This window comes from Anas acuta, chromosome 2 (assembly GCF_963932015.1).
Source record: "Anas acuta chromosome 2, bAnaAcu1.1, whole genome shotgun sequence".
Taxonomy (NCBI): Eukaryota; Metazoa; Chordata; class Aves; order Anseriformes; family Anatidae; genus Anas; species Anas acuta.
The window spans coordinates 41,582,888-41,608,055 of record NC_088980.1 but is presented as its reverse complement, the minus strand read 5'-3'; the positions used below and the strand labels follow the sequence as shown (position 1 = coordinate 41,608,055).

Below are 25,168 nucleotides of genomic sequence, written 5' to 3'. Positions count from 1 at the left end.
ATTACAGTGAAGCATGGATTTACAGCACCTCTCTTACCCCACAACAGCTGTCTGTGGACACGCATTTGCTCCACAGTTTACTACACAGTGCACTTGCTTTTCTTTCATCAGCAGGCCAGTCTGTCTGTTCTTACTGAATGAAGAGTGCATGCACTGGCTTGCCAAACAGAGAATGTGCTGTGAATCCACAATTTCTCTTGCTTTTCCTATGTATTTACACCTTCAAATGCAATGATAAGGATAATAGTACAAGTATTTCAGACAGTCCTGGAAATACACTGCTATTTCTACCAAGAGACTGTTAGGTCTAGTGCTTTCCTGGCATCAACCATAGGAAGAGAAAGGCCCATAGGAATAAGGAGTGTATTTGACTCTAGAACACAACAGCACACAAGAAATGAATAAGCAAAATGTGTTGGGGTGTCTCACCAGAAAGTTTAAACAAATAAACAAACCCCTCATCATTGATGGATTGCTCTTAACTGTGGGGTGATGACTGATTTTTACTAGACTGGATTCTGTAGTTTCTGTTTTGATTTTCCTTTTTGTTTGATAGGTGGCTAAAGTAGTGGGCCTTGTGTCCCTTCTGAGTTTTACTCCGTCTCTTGAGGAGAATACAAGATAAGAGACAGTGACCTTCTGTTTACCAATCCGCCCAAGGAATGGAGATTAAAAATAAAAGAAAACAACCTGGGTTCATTATCTCAGTGAAGTATGCTCCAAGCTAGGAGTTGCAGGGAGAGCCACAGCAACAGCAAAAATGGCAATTTACGTTCCTCCACCCTATTCACTTCCATAAAATCTGATCTGCATTATTCTCCAATCTGTATTAATATTGTTATGCTGAGAAGTGCTAATGGCCGCCCATAACACTTAAAGGTCACTCAAGTAAATAATGAATACGTTCTATAGAAAGACTTGAAGACTGGCCATAACCACACCTAAAGAAATCCTGATGGAGACTAAGTGGATTATTTCTCTTTTGTCAAACAACTAAAGCTTTCAGTCTCCTCTATGATAAGAGCTATAGAAGTTAATAGGTAGGCCAAAGCATCTTAAGTTTATGGTGCCTCTTTAGTGAACAGTGAAGCTATAGGAGAGGGTTTGAGTTCATTTAAGGTTCCACTAACTGCTGAGAAAAGAGAACAATACTTAACCCTCCTTAGTCTTTCCTTTTTATGCTTGGCATGTGGGTTCAGTCTTTCTGTTGTACCAGCTGTAGGGCTCATCAGACCATTGTGTGAGTCGATTCATTTCACAGACTTGACAGGAGACACATCCAGGAGAAAAGGACAATTTTGTTTTGCTGGGTTCATGAGTTGAATCACCTCGACTAAAACCCAGTAAGAGTCAGAGACAGTGCAGAGGAGAGAACAGGATTACTTTGGCTGGGACTGGTGGAGAAGGGAGCAACCTCCCTGTCTCTCTCTGCCATAAAAAAAAAAAAAAAAAAAAAAAAAAAAAAAACACCTTTAGATGGTGCCAATCATCTCTTTAATTTCATGTAGGTTTAGTGAGAGAGAGGGACTATCGGAAAAGAAGGCAGGACTGGGCTTTGGTATAATCTTATGTGCACTTAGTCTTGAAATTGCAGTGTTATCATTCAAAGAGACAAAACTCCGTGCTTCAGATCAAAGGTGTTTTTTGTTTTTTTTTTTTTTTTCCCCTCAGGTTGTTGGAATAAAAGTTCCCTTATTGATATTCTGTTCCTTCTCAGTGTCTAGAAAAGCCAGGGTCATGGCATGGAGAGAATTGCAACGTCACTTGCTGTGTCACAGCTGTAAGAAATGCAGGGTGATAAGGTAGAAAGAGGTGACTGAGAACTTTACAGGTGTCACCTGGGGTGTGTGACCTTTCTTCTGCAGGCCAGTGACCTTGCCATTGAGTCACAGTCACCCAGATTTAACTCGGCAGTGATGACACACCTCTCAGGATAGGTTGGCTAAGGCTAATTTGGAAATGTAAGAAGGTATGTATTAAGTTAACACTTCTTGGATCAGACTCTGCAAGGCTATTTCTTCAGATAAAGTTAGCTTGCTCAAGGAATCCACAAGCATGGGTGGGTTATTTGTGGGATTTGTGTATATTTCAAATCCCCAATGGGGATTTGGATATAATTAATTGATAGTAAATGACATCAAGGAAAGACCTGCATTGATGCTTCTACTTTCTCCTCCAAATAATAAGCGTAGACATTCAGGGACAAATATGGAAATCTGCTCCTGCCTGTTAAATGGATAAAATCAGTAATGTTGGACAAAAAAGTGATGTTGCCAATACTTTCCAGACATAGCACATACTGTTGTTAGACTTCCCTGTATAGGCCTGAGGCCTCCCAGAATAAATACCAAACTTGCTACTGTTTTGCAAGAGTAAATTACAAGCAGCCAATATCCAACTGCAGGAAAGACACTTCATAAGCTGAAAAAGAAAAATTGCAAATTGCGAAAGTGAAATACTGAAATAAATGAACAAGCCATCAGTACTGCTTGAGAGAATCTAAACTGTGAACCACATTCTGCAGCAGTGGATTTCAAAGGATGTTTTTTAAAAGTGAAAAACATTGAGATTGGTTTATGATTTTAAAAGACTATATTTTTAATTCCATTTTATTAATTCTTTAGCTACCTTTGTTGGTAGGGAAAGACTGCCTCTGAAACTTTTTTTTTTTTTTTTTTTACTATTTTACTATGGAGATCTTCATTATTTATCCTTCTTCTCATTATCATTTCTGTTTTCTGAGATCTATTTATCTGCCGCTAGGGCATATGTAATCAGAAATGAATTGACTTGTAAAACATGACTTGCCTATGAGAAAATCTTTCTCTCTCTCTGGGAGGAAGCTACAACTGAAGAAAACTACAGTCTAGTATGTGAGTAGCAGGTTGTGCTATGAAGAATTATTTGAGAAACTGGAAAGTCGTTGTTAAGGGCTGACTGATGAAAATATGGCTTGCAGCATGCTGCATAAGCAATGTAATGGTTGTTCTTTGTCTTCTCAGGACAGGACACGTGGAAACTCTAGCTAACTGTACTTCTTGGGAGAGAGATGACTGCAGAATTCTGGGGTCATCATGTAACCAGTTCAAACAGCATGCAAATCCTTTGTCTTACTTCTAAAAGATGATCATTGCATCCAGGATCAGGCCATTCTTTGAAAGTGGTGCCACCATTCTTAAAAACAAAACAATGACAAAAAAAAAAAAAATCAGTAATAATCCTCTGTTCTTGACCTGGTCTGGCAAAAGTGTTGGTTTCAGAAGTGACACACAGCTGTAGCCAGGTCTGAATAGATTTACAGAGACATGTCACTATAGGTATATCCATAGCTATAGATGTATTCTACAGAGACGGGTGAAAGTTGTGCCTGTGTTATGTTTTTGATGCATTCTCTGAAGAGGATCTGGAAATATCAGGACAGATGTTCTTCCTGATATGAGGCAAAGGTTTAGAACCTGTTCTCAATCTCAATGGTGGAATCAGAGCCAGAAACAGTCCTAAACTCCAGGCTAAACACAGAACTTCTAAATGAGAATGTCAATAAGCTAAATAATTATCAACAGTTGTGAGCTAAAGGCAAAACTATATCGTGTTTAAGTTCTTTGGAGCCCACAGAAGAGCTTGCTGTGGAGGAAAGGGAAGGAAATTCAACATTGAGAATGCTTGCAGAAATGTGCAAGATTTCAATCCATCTAATCCGACTGGAGACAGGAGCTGGGACTAAGCCCACTTCAGCTTTCACCTTCTAAGTACTTTATTTTTGTATTTGAATTCAGGAGCAATCTGTCTATCCGTACTGGCCTTCTAACATGGTTGCTTGACTTCCTGCATGTAAGAATAGGCAGTCTTGTGCTTTGAGGAGGTTGTCCTTGCTCATAGGCTTTCCCTTTACCTGCTAAGGTGTTTTTCCATGAGATTCTACTAAAAAGATCTCTGGACAAGCTGATTTCTGCTCTCCTGAAGTGCCATCACTAATTGTCCAATTTTTCTTTCTCACTTCTCTCAAAATTTCAGATTCTTATGGCTGCCCTCTATTTCCCAAATGTTTTTTATGCAAAGTGCAGAAGACTCGTCAGTCACTCACATCATGAAGTTACCATCAATGGAGTTCAGAAACCTGGGCTGCTTGTGCTCAGCTATTTTACTCCATCTGCAGATACCAGGGTGGTTCTAGTTCCCAGTGAGTACCAGTGCCTATGATCATGAATCTTGTTCCAGCTTTTGAATGACGGCTTCTTCTTCTTCCCTGTCTTGATCAGGTCCATAGCAGGCATCTAGCACAATGTCACCCATGTTGGACCGTTCTCTGATCCCTGCCCATAAGGTCTTGACTGTCTCATTGCTTGTTCCCAGCAAAGCTCTGCGTGTTCCTGCCAGCACACTGCACTGTTTGAAATCCATGTTTTTTGTCTTCACAGCCTGGCTTTCCTCAAGAGCCTACATCCATCCATTGCAGCACTCCAGCCATGTGAGGTATCCCACTGTGATTTTGTAAATCCCTGTTAGATGCCACCAAGCAACCTCTGTTCTGTGGTTGATTTCAGACCCCAGACACTTGCTCTCTTATTCCTTTGGGGTTTGCAGCTGCTTGTTGGAGCTGCTGCCTTCTCATTCCTGCTCACCCCTTTTTTCAAAGGTCTGTTCCTTTTTCTTGTCTCCTCCATCATGTAAACAGTGGCATTAAATGCACTTTAGTCTCTTGTTGCATTAGTTACATTGTAGTAAAGGAGCTGAGTACTCTAGCAGCCCTTGGATATATTCCTTGGCACCTGAGGCAGGCCATCGGGAAGGCCACTTGAAGCCTTAGCTCTGCACTACTTCAAGTTCTTAGGCAGAGATGTTTGCTTTCTGGATGCAGTGGTAGATGGAAGTGGTCCTCACATTGCTCGGTAGTCGGGTCTTGCATGGATGCCCTCTAGCCCTGAGGGGCGGTAATCCCAAGGATGCTTCTGCAGTCGTGGCTGAGGCTGGTGTGGGGACGTAGTGCTGCCTGCTGAGCAGCAGAGAGCCCAAGGATGTATGACAGGTTCAGTCATTAACTAGCAGAAAGAGAATGGCCTTAAGTGTGGGGGATATACAAGGCAAAGAGAAAACTTTGAGGCCTGGGTCAGTATCGAAGGGATGTCCTCAAGACAGCAGGCACTGTGGTTATTGAGTTTTGGAGGAGAAAAGGGGGCAGGAAGGCACCGAGTAAAGGCCAGAGCAGGCAGAAGAAGGTCAGCTGCAACGCAGGGTGAAGATGTGATAGTCACCAAGCAAAGCCTGCTGGAAGAATGCTGCCGTTCAAGGCTTACTGAAGAGATTTGGCCAAGCAAAATAGTTTCATGCAAATGTAGCAGTTTATGTCGTGTGTTTCTATCACCTTTTTAAGTCCAATGATAAGTGCTGTAAAACCAAATGTATTATTTTGTGGAATTATGTCCACATTTTAGAGGAGAAGTATTGGTAATCGCCAGCAAGTCATGCTCAATCCTCAGTCACAGAACTATCAGTGTCACAGCGTGTGTTTGAGATGGTGTGAATTTTGAGTGCTATTGTTATTTTGAATAACCAAAGAGTACCTCCAGTACATATTTTCCACTGCAATGAAAACTTGTAGAATGCTGTAAAGTTTATAAACTTTAAACTCACAATCAATGTGTTGTCCTGTAATATATAGAAAACTAATACCAAGGAAACCTTTTTTGAACTACTATTCTGCATTTATACATAAACAAGTCAACATAAAAATAAAAGGTGCCAGTCTGTCTGATAAATATGTGTTTTTTTTCCCTATATTGTATTATCCTCACTGAAAGTGCCATAGAAATTTGTACAGAAACATAGTAGCCTCCTACAGAATTTGCTCAAAAATCATGTGTTAATATAATGAATAAAGCAGGAATTGCTCTTTCCTTAGAGCTGAAACATTCTCATATTGTGTCTGAGTAGAGTAACTGCTGTTGGGATTAAATGGGCTGGATTCTGGCCAAAAGATTTTCACTCTGTTTTTTTCCTAAAGGACCAGAACAGTTTGAGGTGAAATGACTCTGATTTTTTTGTACCACTGCAGATTTTTGTGGCAAAGAGTTCAATTTTATGACTTCAGCCTACAACAGTAAGAACGTATTTAACGTTCAGCTGCATGGCAATTCTCACTAGCAAGTAGTATCTTGGGTTCCCTGCTAGCTATTGAGAGCGGTGCTGTAAATTACAGCAAAGGATCCACTGAAATGGGTCAGCTGGGGCTGGCTCTGTGGTTCCCGTGTCTGCTTTCCAGTGTGCTTTCAGTGCAATCTTCTGACGCTTCTGCAAGTTTCCATTCCAATCCAGGGATGGTCAGTGCATTTCTCATCCAGCCCTGAAACTGTTGCCTTTTCCTGTAGATAACATGAAGCCATTGGGGTGCTGAATGCCGAGGGTGGCTCACGCCTTTCTCAAAGGTGGTTCTGAGTAGGTCAGGTACCTTCCCTGCTCGAGCTTCTGATAAAAATGTTTGACATAAATCCCTAAGGCAAGGCCTGGGTCTGCAGAGGGTGTTGGGTACAGGGTGTTGAAAAAAAGAACTGACTGCAGCAGAAATCAAGTGGTCAGCACTTCCCAGGGACAGGCCCTTGAGCTCTAGCATTTAAATGCCAAACAGGAGCTTTTCTCTTGTTGTTTCCACAAACCAGGGTGCAATCCTGCAGCATGAAGCACAGCCCAGAGTCACAGCAGGAGGACATGTGAGTTGCATGTGTCTTCTCTTTGCTAGCGCAGGGTCCTGGTCCCAGCTAAGTACCATTTGTGTACATCTGCTCCAAACTTGACTTTCTTTCAGTGTTTGAGCTGAAAGCTTCCAGACCCATCCGGAACCACTTCGACTGCAGAGTGTTTCTCAATGCTGGAGTTGGGTTTACCAGATTTTATTTTATTTTTTGCTTGTAAGGACTTGTGTCACTTAACACAGGGCATTGCATTGCTATGAGGCAGCATGCTCCAGTGTGGAGGAAGGTTTCAGGCCACAGCACTGAGTGACACACCAGGTTTTTGTGACCATGTAACCTCAGTCTCCAGTTTCTATACAGCAACTCCAATAGGGTTTAGAGGTCTGTTTTCTGGGCTTACAACTTCAGTACTTCTGATTGCAAGCGTAATACCTTGCTACATCAAAGAGGATGTATTTCATGGTTATGGCCCACCTAGCACTCTCCTAAATGTGCAGAGGGTATGTACGTATAAAGCAAAAACACATAACATGCAGTCTTACAGATGTAACCTTAAAAAAGGCAAATAAAGGGGTGGAGGGGTAGGAGAAAGATACAGATATGCTGGAGATCCAAGTTGGAACTTTTCCTGTAGAAGTAGAATACTGGCTGGAATTGGAGACTTTCCAAAGCCAGGGTGCCTTCTGGCTGGGTAAGATGGACCCTGTCACAAAGGGCCAGGTGTTGCAGTCTGCACGCTGAGTAGCACTAACCCTTGTAAAGAGTCTCACTGAACGCTATTTATTCATGCATCCCTATTGAAGTTAATGTGAGTAGAATATGCTGAATTTGGCCCTAGGTTAGTAACATAAAATTGTAGCTCTTTAAAATGGATCTGAACAGAGACGTCCAGCCCGATGCTGCACTGGCCCTGAGAGCTCGTTGCTTTGAGGGGACTTAGGATTTTTGATTTGGCTCTTTTATCTGGGGGGTGGGGATGATGGGGGAAGAACAGCATGATTATTTTTCTTTCAGATCTAATAAGGAAAGAATTAGCCTAGGAGAAGGCAAAAAGGATTTGCTCCCTTAGATGTTATCTAAGATGCTGCCTTCTTCCTCTAAGAAATAGAGCTTTCATGTGTTATATTACATATGGCCCCCCAAAAAGATGCATATCTTTTGCCTGGGGTGAGCAACTCCTGAGATTTCTGAAGTCAGGCTAGTACATTAACACCTTGGATTTAGGTAGCACACGGCTACAAGCAAATGTCTTTGGATGATAGAAGCAAATCAGACACTGCTTTTGTATGTCACGAGGGATTATTCTATTTTAGTGCTATGCCCTTTGGCTTTACAAATGCACCTGTAGTGCTCCTGTGGTTAGTGCAAAGAATCTTGGTAGAATTAATTTGCTATAGTCATTTTGTATTTATAAATAGCAAATGTTAGAACGGGCTACACACAAACAGCTCTTCAAACCTTATGTGTATTCTTTGAAGCAGTTCCCGAATAAGGAAGGCTTCTGCTCGTTAATGCCAGCACTGAGTTCACCAGTATACTTTTCCTTTCAGAAAAGACAATCTGACGAAGCAGGAGGAATTTTTGTCTGTATCTGGTCATATGGAAGATGGCAGATAAATTTTAGGAAGTCTAAGGTCTTTCAGCTGTGTAAATCTGGAAAAAAAAAAGAAAAAAGAAAAAAAAAGAAAAAAGTCTAATTTAATGTAATCTTCTGTGTTATTTTTTATTGGAGTAAATTCTTCTGTGTTATTTTTTATTGGCGTAAATGGCTCTGAGAGCTCATGGTGTTTACATGGTATCGTTGTCATATAGTAGCAAGCTGTTAACCACTGCCTGGTGTTTCAGGAAGAGAGATACGGTTCTGTCAAATACTATGGCAAATAATTGTTGCTTTGAGTCTTTTTCAGAGATGGGGGGAGCTAAATGGTTGTACTTTTAAGAAGGTTTTAATTTTACCAATATCTTCTATTTTGCATTTATTTGCTACAGAGATTTTTAAAAGATTTTTCCCCCTCAGATTTGACTTTTTTTTTTTCCTATTTGTTTTTTAGGTGACATTACATATGGTATCATGCAACCTGATTTTAGCTAAGCGTGCTGAAACACTCACTGTGCCTGTTGTAGTCCAAACCTGCTTCACAACAACACCAGAAGACAAATAAACATAACAGCAAAGAAGGAAGAATAGCAAGCAGAGGTTGAGACTTGCATTTGGAATAAGTGGCTTTCTAATAATCTTGCTATTATAGGAAAAACAAGTTCAGCATATGAATTGATTAGATGTTCTGTTATCTGGCAAATTCCAGTCAATATCAGCTAATTAAGCTTTAGGGTTTTAGTTCCCTTTTTTGATCCAAAGCTTCTGGGAGCACTGCATAGAATAGCCGTACCTAAGCCAGGCCTTTTTTTCTTTTTTCTTTTTCTTCTTTTAAGTGGCGTAGGATGTGGAAAAAGTGAGGCAGAGAAATAAAAGGCATCACAAGAAAGGTGTTAAGAGTAGGAAAATACTAGGAAATTTTGTGCCGTAAATGGTCTCAGTATTTGGATGAAGATGGTGGGGAGACAGCCTGGTTTGTCGTGCCACCTCTCAGGATCAGTAATGGTATGAGCTCCTCTTTGTCAGGGAGGATCAGAGGACGGTGGCATTAGGCCGAGAGCCCATCTTGTCCAATATGTTGTCTCTCAAGCAGCTAATAGCAGAGTATAGGAATAGGGAGTATAAGAATAGGCTGTGTTATAGATTGATATTTCTCCCAAGGGCTTCCGGCAATCAGCTTTAAGGATTTCTTCAGCTATTTCTGAACCGTCATGCTTAGCACATCCTTGATGTGGTTTTATCCTTTAAGTGAACCTCATTCCCTGTAGGAACCCCTTTCAGTTCTGCAGCCCAATGTTGTAATGGCCTGGTTGCAGATGTCCTAGCCAGGGATGCGGAGGAACTGTGCTGCTGTGACTTATTCTTTTCTGGCCATTTTTTTTTTTTTTTAATCATCAGCGATAAATGAAAAGAAGTCCAAAAATGCAAGAGGGTCTTTTTCTCTTATTACACATTTTGCTAAGAACGGCCTCCTGTGTGGCTGATAAATGCAATTTTCATGTTTGTTTCTGTGCTTGTTTGTTTTCCTATTCTATACTAATTGCTAAATAACCTTTGTGTCCACCCATTGCTTGAGTCATATCAAAACATAAACACATTTATATGTAACAGACTTCTCTGACTTTATTTCTTGGGATGCAAACCTCGGGTATTTTGGGGGTACTGAGATAGGATTTGACATTTCACATTTTAGTATTTGATGTCCATTATTATAAATGTAATTGAAACTTTTGAGTGGGGAGCCTAAAGTTAGGTAAATAAGGCAGATGCCTTGTGTTAGGGGTGGTACATTGGGGTATATCGTGCTTTTAACTCCTACCTGAATTATTGGGAATTGTGAATGCTCTGATCCCAAAGAGAAGCCATTTATTTGGAAAGCAGAAACATGCTTGAAGGTTTACAAGAGGACAGACACCCTGGTAGGGTTTTAATACCCTTCATATTAAAATCAATTGTCCTGTGAATACCTAGGATGTTTCACTTTGCCAATATAATTTAAATATTCACATTCCTACAATCACAGAAGGTTTTTTTTTTTTTTTTTTTTTTTTCTTTAATTGGCACGAACTCGAGGGGATTTTTTTTTTTTTTTTTTTTAATAGCTTGTGATAATTTCCCCGATTTCAGCTCCCTGGGCATGCATGCAGGTAAACCATAACTGTCTAATGCTATTCAAGGGTGAAGCCGGGATGAAGCCTGCAATGCAGATTTACCCCAGAGCGGTCGGTCTGTGCGGAGCATGCCAATGCAACACGCCGGCACAGCTCGCTGTGTTTGCTGCCAGCCTGGATGAAAAGGCAAGGACTCGCAGCTTAGGGGAAGAGCAGTTTAAAGCCTGTTTCTGCCCTTTTCAAGCCTGTTTCTGCAGACGGAGGCACAGGCGCTCGGCCCCGATGCGTGTGGCTACAGTGCCCTCTTGTGCGAGCGAGCGCTGGTGGCCGGTGGCTCTTTCAGGAGGTCTCCCCGCAGCTCCTGGCTGCCAGAGAAGGAAGGAAACCAAAGCCGAAATCCTCTTCCTGCTGTGGCTATTTGCAGCTGTGTTTTAGTCACCCAAGTGTTGTGTTGCAGAGCTGTTTTGTTCGGTTCCTGTGATGCGATGTGATATGATTTCAGGGCAGCCTTGGGGCTTTTACAGCTTAAAATGTGCTTTGCATCCTGCTAGTAGTTTGGCATCCGCTGGAAAATGAACATTTACTATTTCTGTTGTGGTAATGCCCACAGGACCTGTCATGGACAGGAGCTCCCGGTTGTGTTTGGTGCTGTCTCCACACTCAGAGGTAGGGCCCTTGCTGTGCTGTGAAGCTTTAATCACGTAGAAAAAAAAAACAAGTAACCAGACCTGGTTGTTATTTTGCAGGAAAGAAGAGGGAAGTTTCCTCCTCCTTCCATGCCAAAATTGTCAGCTGCACTTCATCTGTCCCTGAAATTAGAGAGGGTGAATTAATATATCTTGATTGGGAGGAGAAAAAAAAAAAAAAAGAAAAAAAAGAAAAAGAAAAAAAAAAAAAAGAAAACTTGAAGGGAAAAAGGGCACAGTGATCAGAACTAAGTGAGCAGGACAGACCCAGGAGGGTTTTGACACATTATCATTTGGAAATGGCAAAGTGAAAATCTGCTGTGACTGCAGTGTTTCAAGATTACTATAAGCCAAGAAAAATACCTGCTTGTGCAAATAAGTGTAACCATGACACAGAAACTTCAAGGGATCTATCCCCCTCATTTGATCAAATTACTTTAGATCATTTAAAATTATGGCCATCCTTTTGAGGGTATAGTTCATGACAAAACTGTTGGAAATGTGACAATTAACCAAGCAAATTGTCACTGTATTACCAAGACATAAAGTGTGTGAGCAAGAACGTCATAACATTAAAAAATAGAAATCCAAACCTAGTTCTTCTATCAGGCAATGGAGATATATAAACCTAGAAAGAGAAAATTAAACTATATTGGGAGAAGAAAAAACTTGGTGCTAGCAGGACTTGGCACAGGCTTTTTAGTCCTAGGTACTTCAACTTCTGTTGAAGTCCAAGGGTAGAGAAAACATGCAGCATCTCTGCAGTCAATGAAAAAACAACCCCCCCCCCTTTTTTTTTTTTCCTACTGTGCTTTTCTCCAATTAGCATGCAGATTCACAGACTTATTTTGTCTCATTTTAAACATTTTATTCTAAACATTTTCTTCTGATTTCTTTTTTTAACTGTGACAGTTCCACCCTGACTTCTCTTACCTGCCAGTCTGCAGAGAGAGGTACAGAAATGAGGGGAGAGCTGCTAGGGTGAAGTGCAAGCCAGACTGATCTCCAACAGAAAGGAGAGAAACAGGGATGTGGTGTGCCAGAGGACCTGCATGAAAGTAACTAGGAGCAGAACCTGACCATTACAATGCTGTTGTCCTGCTCCTACCCTCAACGGGAGTCCTGTTGCATGTCCCATCACGTTTTCTGTCCTTGCTGCTTTTTTTGGTCCTTACTGGATGTTTGGCCTGTACCTGCAAATACTATCACCAGCCCTTAAGCTAGGGCAATGTAAGATTCAGCTGGATTTGTGGGAACACCATATCTTCTCGCTTCCTGAGACCAGCAGTTCTCATAGGCTAGGGCCCCATAGCTGAAGGGAAGTGTGTGCATCATAAAACAACTTTATTCACTGTTTTGGGTTTAATAAGATAGGCTTTGTTTGCAAGCCAAACGCATGACATTATCCCAGTTACTAATTATCCTAAATAACACAAGTTTGCCTTACATTAGTCTTTTTTTTTTTCTTTTTTTTTTTTTTTTCCATCCAAGGATCCTGTACTTAAATGTCAGTTTAACTGCTCAACAACATGAAAATGTGAAAACATATTTGTTACTTTCCATGCTTACTGGATCCTATTTCTTCCCCTCCAAGTACTCTGATTATGTGAACACAAGATAGTGGCAGAGCCTCTGCCTGCTGAGGGTTGTCCTGCAGATGACCACCGGCTCTCCTGTTTGTTCAGTGCCAAGGTGTACGGGTTCTCCTGGGATATTGCTTAGGCTGCAACACCTTCCTACAGAGCCCATCATCAGCACATTCAGCTCTGCAAGAAGTGCATATATTTTTTTTGCCGATGAATGAGGTGCTTTCACATCTTTGCAGCTGCACTGCTTTCTTATCCAAGCACATGTTTTTTTAAATTTACATTAAAAATGATTTTTTTTTCAGAGATTTTATAATTTCAGAGGTATTTGCCGCTTTGCAGGTGAACTTTCATATATCCGAGAATTTTTCAGATTCCAAATACAGGATCATCAGTGCCTACATGGACACATCAATTCCTGTCCACTGTCAGAGCACAGATGAGTGCAGCAGCTGGAAGCCTTTGTTTTTCACAAAGGCAAAGTGATCAGCTAGGTTGTTCATTTTGTTCTTCATGATAAACACCAGCTCCAGCTGGAATACAAAGGAGATCAGCAGGAGCAAAATGGCTCACAGGGGAGCAAAATACAGATCTGTTGCTCCCATCAAGGCAATGGCTCCTTACTCTGAGCTGCTGGGGATGCTGTGGACCGAGCTGTTGTGTGGCTCTGTGCAGCGTGTTGAGCAGTGAGCTGCAGAGGAGCCCAGCCCCAGCAGGGAGTAAGCACACACCTCTGTCTGTGAAGAGGGCTGGTGCCAGTCAGTGTAAAAGCATGGCTGAATAATGCACAGCAGCAAGTACTTCTCAGAGAGGAGACCTAGCAGTGCTGAGAAAGTTTGCAGAGGCTGAATACATGTCCTGTGAAATTATGGTGATCTCTTTAGACCCACTGATGTTTCAAGTCCCACCAGCCCCATAGGGTCACTATGTTGGGGGAGCGGATTTACAGGAAATTTGTCTCTAAACTTTGTTGAACACAGGTTTGCAGGTTGTGAGATGTGCAGCAATACAATTACATTTTATTGCTACAGTCTTTCAACTAACCCTATGTTTGTCCAGAGGCACCTGGACACAACTATTGACTAGCATGAAGTCCAAGAAAGAGCAGGGATCATACTATGAGTGGGCATGGAGTCCATCTCTTGGCATAAATGTTTTCTGAGCTCATACCATTAATAGCTTCTATGAGCAACATGCCAAGCTTGTCATCTTTCTTAGGACAAGTTGGAACACCAGGGGTTATAAACCATTAGTTTTTTATTTTATTTATTTTATTTTTTTAAAGATAGCTTTAAGGTGAGAGTGGATGGCTATTAGAAGTAAGGCAGCAATAAATACCTACAAACAATGTATTTACAGAATGGCTGTCATCTGAAGCATTGCTCAGTTTCCATATGTCACAGAACATAGACTAGTCACTCATTCATGTGAACTTATATTTGCAAGGAGATTGAGTTTTAGCAAGGTTATTAGGTTATTTTGTTTAGATGACAAATCATGTCTTCATAGAAGGCTTAAGGGCATTTAATAAATATGCATTGATGTCTGTGTGAGTGGACAGAGGATACATGCATGTTCAAACCTTTTTCTTTTTTTTATTTCTTTTTTTAAAGAGGAAAAAAAGAAGGGGGGGGTGTGGAATCAGAAGAAGAAGTAAGACAAGGCAGCATATTCCCATGAAAAAAGTAGGTATGACTTTCACAGTGTACGGAGGATGAAAATATTAGAGGAAGACGAATGTTCCCAGAGGTGCCGTGCATTTGTGCAGCTAGTGGAGACTTTCAAGAGGAAAGGAAGACAGGGATATTTTTATCACACCAGTGCTTCCTGCAGGTTCTTGGCTGCACCAGCACTTGCCTTCTTGCTTCTTAGACTTGGGTCTATGCAGGATCAGTAACGTTGGTAAATGGGGTATTTAGGCATTGTTCATTGGATTATTCAGAATTTGAAAAACGAGTTCATTGCTATTAAAGGAAAGAGAACAGAGTGTCAGAAGCACTGCTTATGTACAGCAAAGTAAAAAATACCAAAGCTATCCGTTTCAAATTGGGATTCTCAGTTGAGTTTACCATTTTCTTGTATTTCCGGCAGAGGGCAGGTTTGTGTCATGAAACCTGTTTTCTTGTTTTATCAGAATCTAACGTGAAGTTCACCAGTCACATTCAAGCCTAGTTAGGAAAAAAAAGTCTTATTCTGTGGTAGTATCCCTTGAAAATTTTATCTCATATATATATTTATTAGAAAAATAATAATAATTAAAAAAATAGGACTTCTTCTAGTAACCTTGAAGCTTGCTAAAAATCTAGCTCCCAAATGCGTTAGTCTTGTTTTCTAAAATTGTTATGAAATTGCCACTGGTTCATTTCTCCCAATGCATATCTTCCTTGTTTCTATTGTGATATCGAAGATATTTTTAGCATTGACTTCATATGAAGACAATCGATGATGCAGTTACTGTTGCAGAGACATGAAAAGGTGGTGTTTTATTAAAGTTAGGTAGCATAAAATAAAATAGTACTAGGAAAACACAAATGTAATTAAAACCTTAAGGCTAAAAATAGTTAAAAAATAATAAAAAAATATAATCCTAGCATGCAAAACACCAAGGAAAAAAAACAGGTTGTTACATCATGGTAACAAGTCCCAGCAGGGTTAACCACATGCCCATGTTTGTGTAATTCTTCTCAATATCATTTTGGTTTCAAAGTGACATGTTGTGGCACTGCCAGAACGGGACGTTCTGAAGCAAAGGGAGGCAATTGCTTTTCTAATTCATGTGTCATCCCCAGGAGTTGTGCTCTTTCTGCTGTGACTACGTGAAAATGTATTTGCAAAAAATAAAAAATAAAAAAGCCTAGATGGAATCTTACTGGTAACTGGTATTTCAAATCACATTGCTTATGTATGAATCAACAGGACAGTTTAAACGCAGCAGTGGATGCACCAGTTTTTGCTTTTGCTTCTTGCATCTCATTGTTGCTGCTTTTACCATCCACGTGGTTTTGAGTCTCGGATTTTACTTTAGTTTCACCTACAGCTTTGTATGCAGTGCCCCCAAATGACATTGTGATGAAAACACACATTTTTGAAGGTATTTCTCCCCTTTAGCTGCTGTTGCTGTTCACTTTGTACACTAATGTTCTTGCCGGTTTAGATTTGCTTTGATTTTTATGTAGTATGTTTTAGATTTGTGTAATTTTGAAAAGTACAGACTCACACAATAGCACTGTGCTCAAATCATTATCATCTGAAGATTTAACAATCATACTTGTGATGAAAAATCACAAGTATAGCCTACTGCCAACAAGCTGTGCACTGCTACTTAAGGAGCTTTACTTCAGCAGTGTTATCCAGGATAGTGCCTCTTCCTTGCCTTCAAGCTGTCTCTGTAGTTTCACTTTGTCTGCTCTTAAGGGGATGGCAGCACTTTGCTTTGCATTTGGACATTAGCTCCCACTCCCCCAAGACTAAACATTATTATTAAGTTTACTGTCTGGATGATTCAGTAGTATCAAAAGACAGAGTGAACTTCATCAAGTCAGGAAGCATAGCCTATGGTTAGCTGGTGAAATGTAACAAGGACTCTAAATAGCCTCCAGCATGTAACTGGCGTGGCCAATATTGAACCTAGGTCTCCAGAGGTGGAAGACTAGAAAAACTGGCCCTGGGGACAAATACCTTTTCCAACTCCCATCACATTTCTAATAGTTACTAGGGCAGAATAATGTTTCATGACCTTTGGGTCGTCCCATTACCGCAACATAATCTAGCTGTGCAAGCTTTCCAAAGGTCACTGTAAAAATAAAAATATTTCCTGCTGTGATCCATACCCTCAAACACAAAGAAAAAGAAATATCTTAATAAATGTAGTGACATTTGCACTATAGGGCACAGTACAAAGATCATGAACCATTATTCTGCACTAGTAATAATGTCACGATTTTATTCTTGCCCAGTGGTTACTGTATGACATTTGTGCTCACAGGGAAATTCCTGTGAATATCAGTAACTTAAAATATATTGCCTCTGGGTCCTGTCGATCTCCCATTGGAGTCAATGGAAGCTTTGCCATTTGCTTACCAGTAAGAGGGAATAGGACTGACCCAGCATTCTCATGAGCAAAACTGAGATAGTTTTAAAGGGTTATTATTATTTTTTTTTTTTTACATTTCCCATTAAAAAGCATCTGTTAACTGGCTCCTTGATAAAACATGTTTCTTAAGAGAATATAACTGGTCATTCTTGTTTTCCTGAGAATTGCTGCAACTATGTTTACAGAGGAGAGATTATGTGATGAGTCTTTTTTGAAAAAAAAAAAAAAAAGAGAAAAAAGAGAAGTCATAATGCTTCTTGCTACTTGTGCAATTATTTATGACTTGGGAGACAGATGTTACCTAATACTTCTTCACTGCATTCCTATGTGATGGGATCCCTCTATTTCTCAAACAGGGAGATGGATTAATTCAGAAATTTCTGATGGAGTGACATAACAACCTATAGAATGCTTAATGGTAATAATAATAATAATAAAAGGCCTGATTTTCAAAGACATGGAAGCACTTGGTTTTATCTGACAGACTGGTTCTTACGTTAGTTACCTGAAAGTGCCCTGGAGCAGATGCTTTTTAGACTAAAATACGTCAGCCTTGATCAATTTCTATAAGATTATCGCCGAACTCTTGGAAGGAGGAGGTGGAGAGTTTGTATGCAATTACAGTCCATGTTAGCATTGGCTCCTGTCTAGAAACACACCTTAGTTATCAATACATGTAATGTATCTCTGACAATATTGACAAGTCTGAGAAGAACTCCACCCCTCCTCCTGTGTTAAGGAGAAGCCTATCTGAAGGAGAGGAAGTATTTGAAAGCTCAGTTAATGATAGGATCACGTTATTCATTGTTTTGGATTACACGGTGCCTGCCTCTAGTCTGGCTCCACTGCAGGGGAGATAAATGTTTCCTTCCCCAGTCTCAGAACTGGTTTGCGTCAGAGCAAAAAAACACCAGTTCTGGGGGAAGCACACAGGCTGTTATTTCTTAACGGCTTCTGGTGGCTAAAATTATCCCCAGCTGCAGGGGATGGTTCGTGTTTACAATTTGAGGAAGAAGGCAGCAATCGTAACATCCAGCGTGCCTCCTCCTAATTGCCTCTCTGACACGTGCCACAGTCAGGTTTGTGACGCAGGAAGGTTTCTGCTGCAGTACAGGTAGGAGGGTGTCCTGTATTCATCAGGTACATCCAGCAGTGGGATTTTGTTGAACAGGGGAACTCAGCAGGTGGGATCTGGCAGTAAACAAGCTGAGAACCACAGAGCCCATCTCAGCTGTCACACCAGCCTGTTGCTGCCCCTCATGGACGTGAAGTTGAGCCTTGGCTTCAGACAAACACAAAGTGGGAACCAGTCATGTGAACCAATGTGTCCAGTGCATGACGCTGGGCAAGATCAACAGTACAGGGCAAACATTCAGCATGTCCTCCAGAGAGCTCAGGGAAAGACCCGGTCTGCTTCTCAAAAGGGCTAGCCACCAAACAGCACAGCTTACATTTATTTTCCTGCTCCTTGCCCTGGCCAGAAGCACAAACAGGCTCGCATAGTCTGGAAGCAGCTGAGTACAATTTTTCCTGTGGGTGGTAGTATTTAGAAAGTGTCCCGCCTTGCTTGCTTTTCTCAGATTGCTATCTTCCTGTCCTGATGGGATTAGGAGCCTGCCTTCTCAGAGGCACTGCCTGCTCTGGCCGGATTTCTCAGGCACTAGGCCGGTAGTGGTGATGACTTCGCAGCCGTGCTAGTAGCCTGTCCGGGGGAGGTGAATGAGGACAAGGCATGAGGACAGAGCAAGGAAGTTGTAGTTCTCACCCCTAGCAGGAATTCCTTTGAATATTGGAAGGAAATGACCAGGGAGCAGACATCAGTCATGCTTTTCTGACTCATTGGCATGTTTTCCAGCCGACAGACCCTGCCGGTATCCTTGCTGCATGTAACATTGCTGTCCCAGTCTGTTTCTGCAGGAAGCTAGCACAAGAATTTTCCTCTTTAAAAATATAACTAAGGAATTAATGTTGTAATACAGGAAGTTTGGAAATGCACTGAAATCACTGGGGGAATAAATGCTCATTTTTAAAAAATAAAAGCAGCAGCACTCAAATTAATTAGGACCTGGATGATTGAGGTGCTCTCGTGAGCCCTTGATTTCTCTGAGAGACTGCTTCTTTCCCCTAAATGTTACTTATCACAGGATGCCTATAGAGGGGGATAGAGTACGGTTTGATCTAATGAATGGTTAATTGGCTTGCTTCTCTCCCCAGCTTTAGAAAAAGGAAGACGCACAGGAGAAATCATTTGAATGTCACAGTGGGATCAGCAACAGAGCAGGCAAAACTGGAGTGGCCCGTGAGGTACCGAGCTGTCCTTAGCTGTCTGTTTTCTTCTGAAACTGCTTGCTAACTTTGTTACTAGCACAGTGTTTGGGAGCACTGAGGGACAGGCAGCTGCTGCTTTCAAAGTTTGTTGAAGGCAAAGAGCCTGGAGGTGAAAGGCTGGTGTAACTCCGCACTATCCTCATGGGAAGTGCTGTTAAGGCTGATTCTGACACAGGTACTTTTGCGAGCTTGACTTAGCATGTTTTCAGCTGCAGCCACCAATACCTTCAGTTCTGGGTCCAGAGTTTAAAGGATCAGCTTAGTCAGCAAGAGAAACTCAGTCTTCTAATGCGATAGCCTTTAATTAGACACGCATACATATATAAATGCATAGATTATCTACTACCTCCTACTACAAATGTCTCACTGAAATTAATGGGGTTATTCAAAGAGTAAACTATGAGTAATAATGAATAATGTTAATACTCAGCATGACTAACAGTGGTAGGAGGGAGAGTCTGAATGGCTTAGACAGGAGGGTCTGCTGGGAGCCAGCATCTGATTTGCACGAACAATGACTTCTCAGAGCGGTGAAGCTGTTGCTCACTTGTTACCAATCATTAAGTTATAGCACCCATTTTATCAAAGACTTCTTGATCTCTGCCTTTATGCCTTTCTCAAGGCAGAGTTTACATGCGTGGCAGAAAATGAGTCACGCACACGCAGTTGGTCTTCTGATCCCTTTTCTGTTTAGTTTTAGTGTGGTCTACATCCTCGCAGCAACATTTTATGTAGACATGTTTCAAAAAGCCCGTGACAAAGCTTCTCACAAGAGGCTTTTTTTTTTTTTTTCTTTTCATTTAATGTGGGAGAGAGAGCGTGAGATGAGGAACTGATTAAGCAATAAGAAAAAACAGGCTGAGATCAGATTTCAGAACAGTTAACGGTCCCTGACGCAGTGCCTCGGAGTCCATCTGAGGCTAAGCCATATTGTGACATGCTGGTGTGTACAGAGGATCTAGAAAAAAAATGGTGTATAATGAGCAGAGAAAAGCAACATTCAAGAAGATCAAAAGTTTCAGAAGAACAAAACGTGTATTTATTTTCCCTGACAAGGGCTGTTAGATGGTCATCTCGTTATAGATAATACTGAATTTTTAACGTCACTGGAAGAAACTGGTGGTGGTGTGTTACTGTGGAGTGATATACAGTGAAATAAAATCTGCTGACATTCTACCTTTCTGTAATTGCAAGTTTCTGGGGAAAGACCTGCAGTGTAAATTCACTTGGGATGAGGAATGAGGAAATTAATATTTCTCCTCAAATACAAAGCAATCTGAACTCCATCAGAATTAATTCTGAAGAGATGAGTCTTTTTGTGAGTCCCTTAAGTCAGATCAATTCCTTTCTTGTTCTTATTTCTAGTTCTTGCTGTTCCTCCCAATCTGTGGTAACCTAGTTTTCTCCTGACAGAAATTTCAGCTTCATGTTACTAACAGAAAAATCTGGGAAACATTAAAAATTTAATACGCTAGAGAGAGATCCTTGGTTAGACTGAACCTAAGATAATGAGGTCAAGAGGTTTGGGAAAGGGGAAAAGCTGTATAATTCCAGCATTTGTCCTAACGTGCAATTAAGATTCTGATATGTGACCTAATTTTAACAAGCTCCATGACTAGAATAATAAGCCAAACCAAAGGAGTGTATCAGATCATGGACACTGAAAAAGACAAAACAAAACAACAACAACAAAAAAAGAACAGGTCATTTCAGGATGTCTTAATTGTAAATGTTGTCTCATAGATTTGTGATGCAGGTCTGGACCAGAGCGATATTTAATAGTCCAATCTATTAAATGTCTCTTGCTGGTTAAAGAAAAATACATTGGTCAAGGTGTTAAAAGATTAGTTCCATCTGAGGATCTCTGTCAGACGTTGTTACTGTATAATTAAAGCTCCCATTAGAGTAGTCTGTCTGTTATGGCCACATCAAAAGCTAGAGTCAACCTTCTCTCAGCAGCAGTTTTGCAATGTGAATAAACGCTCACCAGAGACTTTCTTGAAGTCACTCAGTCCATTCTTATTCTGCTTTTATATCATACTTGAATCCAAGTTTCCAGATGCTGTAGGCTAATGTAAAATAATACCTATTCTGTCCACCCTCAAGGAGAATATTGCTGTAAATGTTCTCAAGAAGCTGGATCATAAACTGTTTCTCAGGGATGTAATTTTAAAATAATTCGTCTGTACTCTTCTTGTTACAACATTGGCCTAAAGAGGATCAGTCCCAATCTGTTTAAATGCAGTCTTTAGACACCCGCTTGTCTGGTGACTGTAATATTGTCTGTTGTGTGCTGGAAGGTAAGAATTTTAAGGTGAAGTGGATCCTAGGGTTCAGCTGATTACTGCAATATGTCTCTTGCATGAATTTGACAAACAGCACTACTGCTTTTCTGTTGGACAGATCAGATGACTAGGCTACCAAGTGGAGTTCTTAACAGAAAAAAACTGAGCAGGTTGCTTGTTACATGAAGCAGTGAAGGTCAGGCAGAGGGACATTAGAAAACTGATGAATAATTTTGATTGATGTAAATTTTATTCCTAGGCGTGCACGAATGGAAATCTCTTTTTCTAAAAGTAGGCATGCTAGAACAACAACAATGTTCTTGTTGACTTACCCAGAAACTGCATTGAGTCTCTGGTATTAACCATGCATTACATACATAAGTAACATCTCAAAAAGTCAATGGTTCTATTACTTGTTTGCAAGTGTGAGCAAGATCGATAGCTTTCAACAGTGCATCAAAGCTGAATCCAGATCTCTGGAATATAAACTCTATGTAGGTTGTGCATTGTCTTGTAACACAGAGATTCACTATGAATACTCTCTGGTCCTACTGTTGGTACGTGCACCATGACTGTCAATAAGATTTTGGTTTACTTGTGGCAAGTTGCAGTTTGGTCTTTCTTCTGGAATCTTCTCTGAGCTTTACAGCAAAACCTTAAAGTGAGCAAAGCTTGTGTGTGTGGTTATTCACATACCATTTATGTGTCAGTCAGCAGCAAACTAAGTTATCTTTTAAAAGATGTTTAAACATTTGAATATTTTTTTTCTGTAATTTATTTTGTTTATCTTATTTTATCTCAATAAATAATTGAAGTTGATTCAGGAATCTCCACTGCAAAAGAAAAATGTGCAATTAACTTTTATATGTGACAGCTGGTAACTGCATCCTCCCCCCTTGAAAAGGAGATCCTTCTGTGTGGTATGAATTTGTTGATATCTCCTAACTTAGCTCTTTGTTGTGTCCTCCAAATAAAACAGAAGAGACCAATACTGCAAATAAGGAAGATTCTTGATACTTTTGGAATTACTCATCCCCTGAATTGTAAACTGTGAAGAAATCTTTCTAATTGTGTATCCTTCTTGGTCTATAATTTTGAAAGGAATAAGCTGCCATCAGCCAGACGGAATCACCACTGAAGTCTTCAATAAGCAGCTGCTAGGAGTTTGACTTAGAAATCAGGCAGAGACAAGAAGAGGAAAAAATCTGCTCACTGTGGGTGGGGAGAGAAGAGAACTTGTAGGAGGCAGAATTAACTATTTTCATCTTTGCAATAACATTATAGAGAAAAATCAGTGTTATCAGTGTTTTTTTTATTTTTTTTTTATTTTATTTTATTTTTATGGAAATACTGCTAGTGTGGTTGAGAGTGAGCCATTTTGTCAAGGTATCTCGTTAGGGCCTGGACATGTGTTTCAGATCTGTTGTTATTTGATGTTGCTGCTGATTCTTATGCAAATGAAGTTTTGCTATTGACTTAATTGTGAACAGGCAGCATTCTGCCTCCTTAATGCTTCACAAAGCTGCATGTGATAGTTAAGATTTTCCAGTTGCTCTCTAGGGAACGTGCTTTTTATACAAGGCTTCTCATCTGATCATCAGGTATTCAGCTTAATTTTAGATTATTATCTTTGTTAATAGAATTAAATGAACTTTTTGAAGATTTAGTATTCTGTAGTTCTCACAGCTGTTTAGAGTCTATCAACTGGATGTAAATGTTTTGGAGAAATTAATGCATTTACTTAGAAAGGTTTTCTAATCTTTCTAGTGCTTGCATGACATTAACTATTCCATGGCTTTCTTGCACATAACTCATCACATTCTTCATACTAGAGAAAAACAACTCATTGTAAATAGGTTTGAACAGTTGGCTGTGAAGAAGCTGGAATGTACAGAATGACTCAAGAGTAGACAATTCAAATGTGTGCTGACTGCCAGTTGTTGTTTGACAGTGGATAGATTGGTTCAGGCAAGTACATCTTCCAGGACTAAAACTAGAAAAGACCTGGAAATGAACTCTCATGACTTTGAGACTCAAGCATGCTTATTATTTGCCCTTTTTTTTTTTTTTTTTTTTTTTTTTTGTCTACTTGTTGTCCATTTCTCTCCTTGGTTTCTGAGTCTTGCTTGAGACAGGAGTGGAAGCACCAAAATAGCCTTGCAATATGTGATTTTTCAGACGTGAATTAGTCACCCCATCCAGTTAACAGTATTCTAGCTTGTCTGGTGTGGATAGACTGGAATTGCTGTGTGTCATTGAGAAAGATGATTTGAGGGTGGGATCTGCTTAACCATCACTGCAAGTGAGATAAAAGTCTTCAAAATGTGGCTTAAAGAAAAGCTTAGGCCTATAGATTCCTTGTAAGCAGGAGTGGATGGAGGAGAGGGAATGAGGCTCAAAGTTCAGGAAGTCAGATCTGTTAAATCTTTGTTTGAGAATAGTTTTTAAACAAATGACTTTCTTTGGCAGTGAGGCTGGTGTGATAATCTCCTGTTTCCAGCCTCTCCTCTGTGTCTGCCTCTCTTTCCACTCTTACCATGTGCTCCCTGCAAGCTGTTCTGCTATAGCTATGTGTGAGGTAGTGTCGTGAGTACAGTCTGAAGACTGATCTCTCTGAAAAACAACTGGGTTGAAAATATTTATGTGTAATGTGGCTCAGGTCCCAGTGTGGCTCGCTGTGCTGCCCTGGAACTATTGCCCTAGCACCAGTAAGGGGTGGTGTAGAAGCAGGCGTGAGCACACAGGGGCCATGTGGAAGTAATGTAAACTGATTACTACCAAATTTCTGTGCTGTAATGTCCCGGGATGTGGCCCCGAGGTAGAGGGTTGGCAGGAGTATGTTGCCTGGGGCTTTGCAGCAGGCAGCCCATGTGCAGTACAGGAGCGCTGGGAAGAAACAGGGCTGTGTGTGTTGGCTAGGTGTACCTACAGGATGGGTATCTTTGTCTCCTCAGCGCTGATTTCACCTCGCAGGAGGAGGGAGCCCTGGAAGCACCTCCAACTTGTAGCCTCTTGGCAAGGGGAGGGGTATTGCATGAGATGTTGTTTTTGTCCTGTTTTTATCTTTGACCATTTGCATAAGGAATTTGACTCCAGAACTGGGTGTGTGCTGAGATTAATACACATAATACTGGTAACGGAGCAGCAGCTCTCTGCAGCAGAGGTAGTCTTTTCTAAGATAGTTGCTGTGGTATTTTTAAGGTAAAATCTTTCTGGACATTGTGACTGAGAGAAATGCAAACAGTCATTACCTTGTGGCTTGAGAGAAATACATGTCTGGACTCCTCAGAATCCCTCAACACTTTGCATTTTAAGTACAACTCAAAACTTCCAGAACGCTTTCTTTGCTAAGATTAGATTATTTTCCATATTTCACTCTTTTTTTTTTTTTTTTTTTTTTTAATTTTCTGAACTCCAAAAAGAAAAACATTTTTTTCCTCCTTCCTTTCTTCCCCAACTTCTTCCTCTTCCCTACTTGTATTTCAAGAATGGGGATAATTTGAATGGGGGTTTAAGAACCTGGCTTTTATTTTAGGCATGCAAACTTTCCTTCTGGTGATAGAAAACTGTCTAAGGACATTGCCTGCAATAGCAAGGGACTGGATTGATAAATCACATTCTATATGCAACTATATGTACATAATATGAACATATAAATGGATGTCTGAATTTGTTTGGCTTTTTTAATCAATCTTGATATCTCCTGCATTAAGTATGTATAAATAGCAAACAACTATTTCCATAGTGGTGAACAACTGACTGGAATCTGACTTTCTGGAGTGGAGGACAGTGTTTA

The 25,168-nt window shown here is 40.5% G+C and overlaps 2 long non-coding RNA genes across 2 annotated transcripts in view; one reads left to right on the top strand and one right to left on the bottom strand.

Annotated features, from left to right (window-relative positions):
* Positions 1 to 14,318: 14,318 nt before the first annotated feature.
* LOC137852565 (uncharacterized) lies at positions 14,319 to 23,224 on the bottom strand. Its single transcript, XR_011093931.1, has 3 exons — positions 17,265 to 23,224; positions 14,736 to 14,834; positions 14,319 to 14,630 (listed from the first exon to the last, which is right to left on the bottom strand). It is a non-coding gene; the product is annotated as an uncharacterized lncRNA (long non-coding RNA).
* Positions 17,749 to 25,168, top strand: part of LOC137852566 (uncharacterized) — a 27,717-nt gene continuing 20,297 nt past the window's right edge. Inside the window, exons 1-2 of the long non-coding RNA XR_011093932.1 lie at positions 17,749 to 17,873; positions 18,974 to 19,063. This is a non-coding gene — a long non-coding RNA (uncharacterized lncRNA). The remainder of the gene's footprint in view (positions 17,874 to 18,973; positions 19,064 to 25,168) is intronic.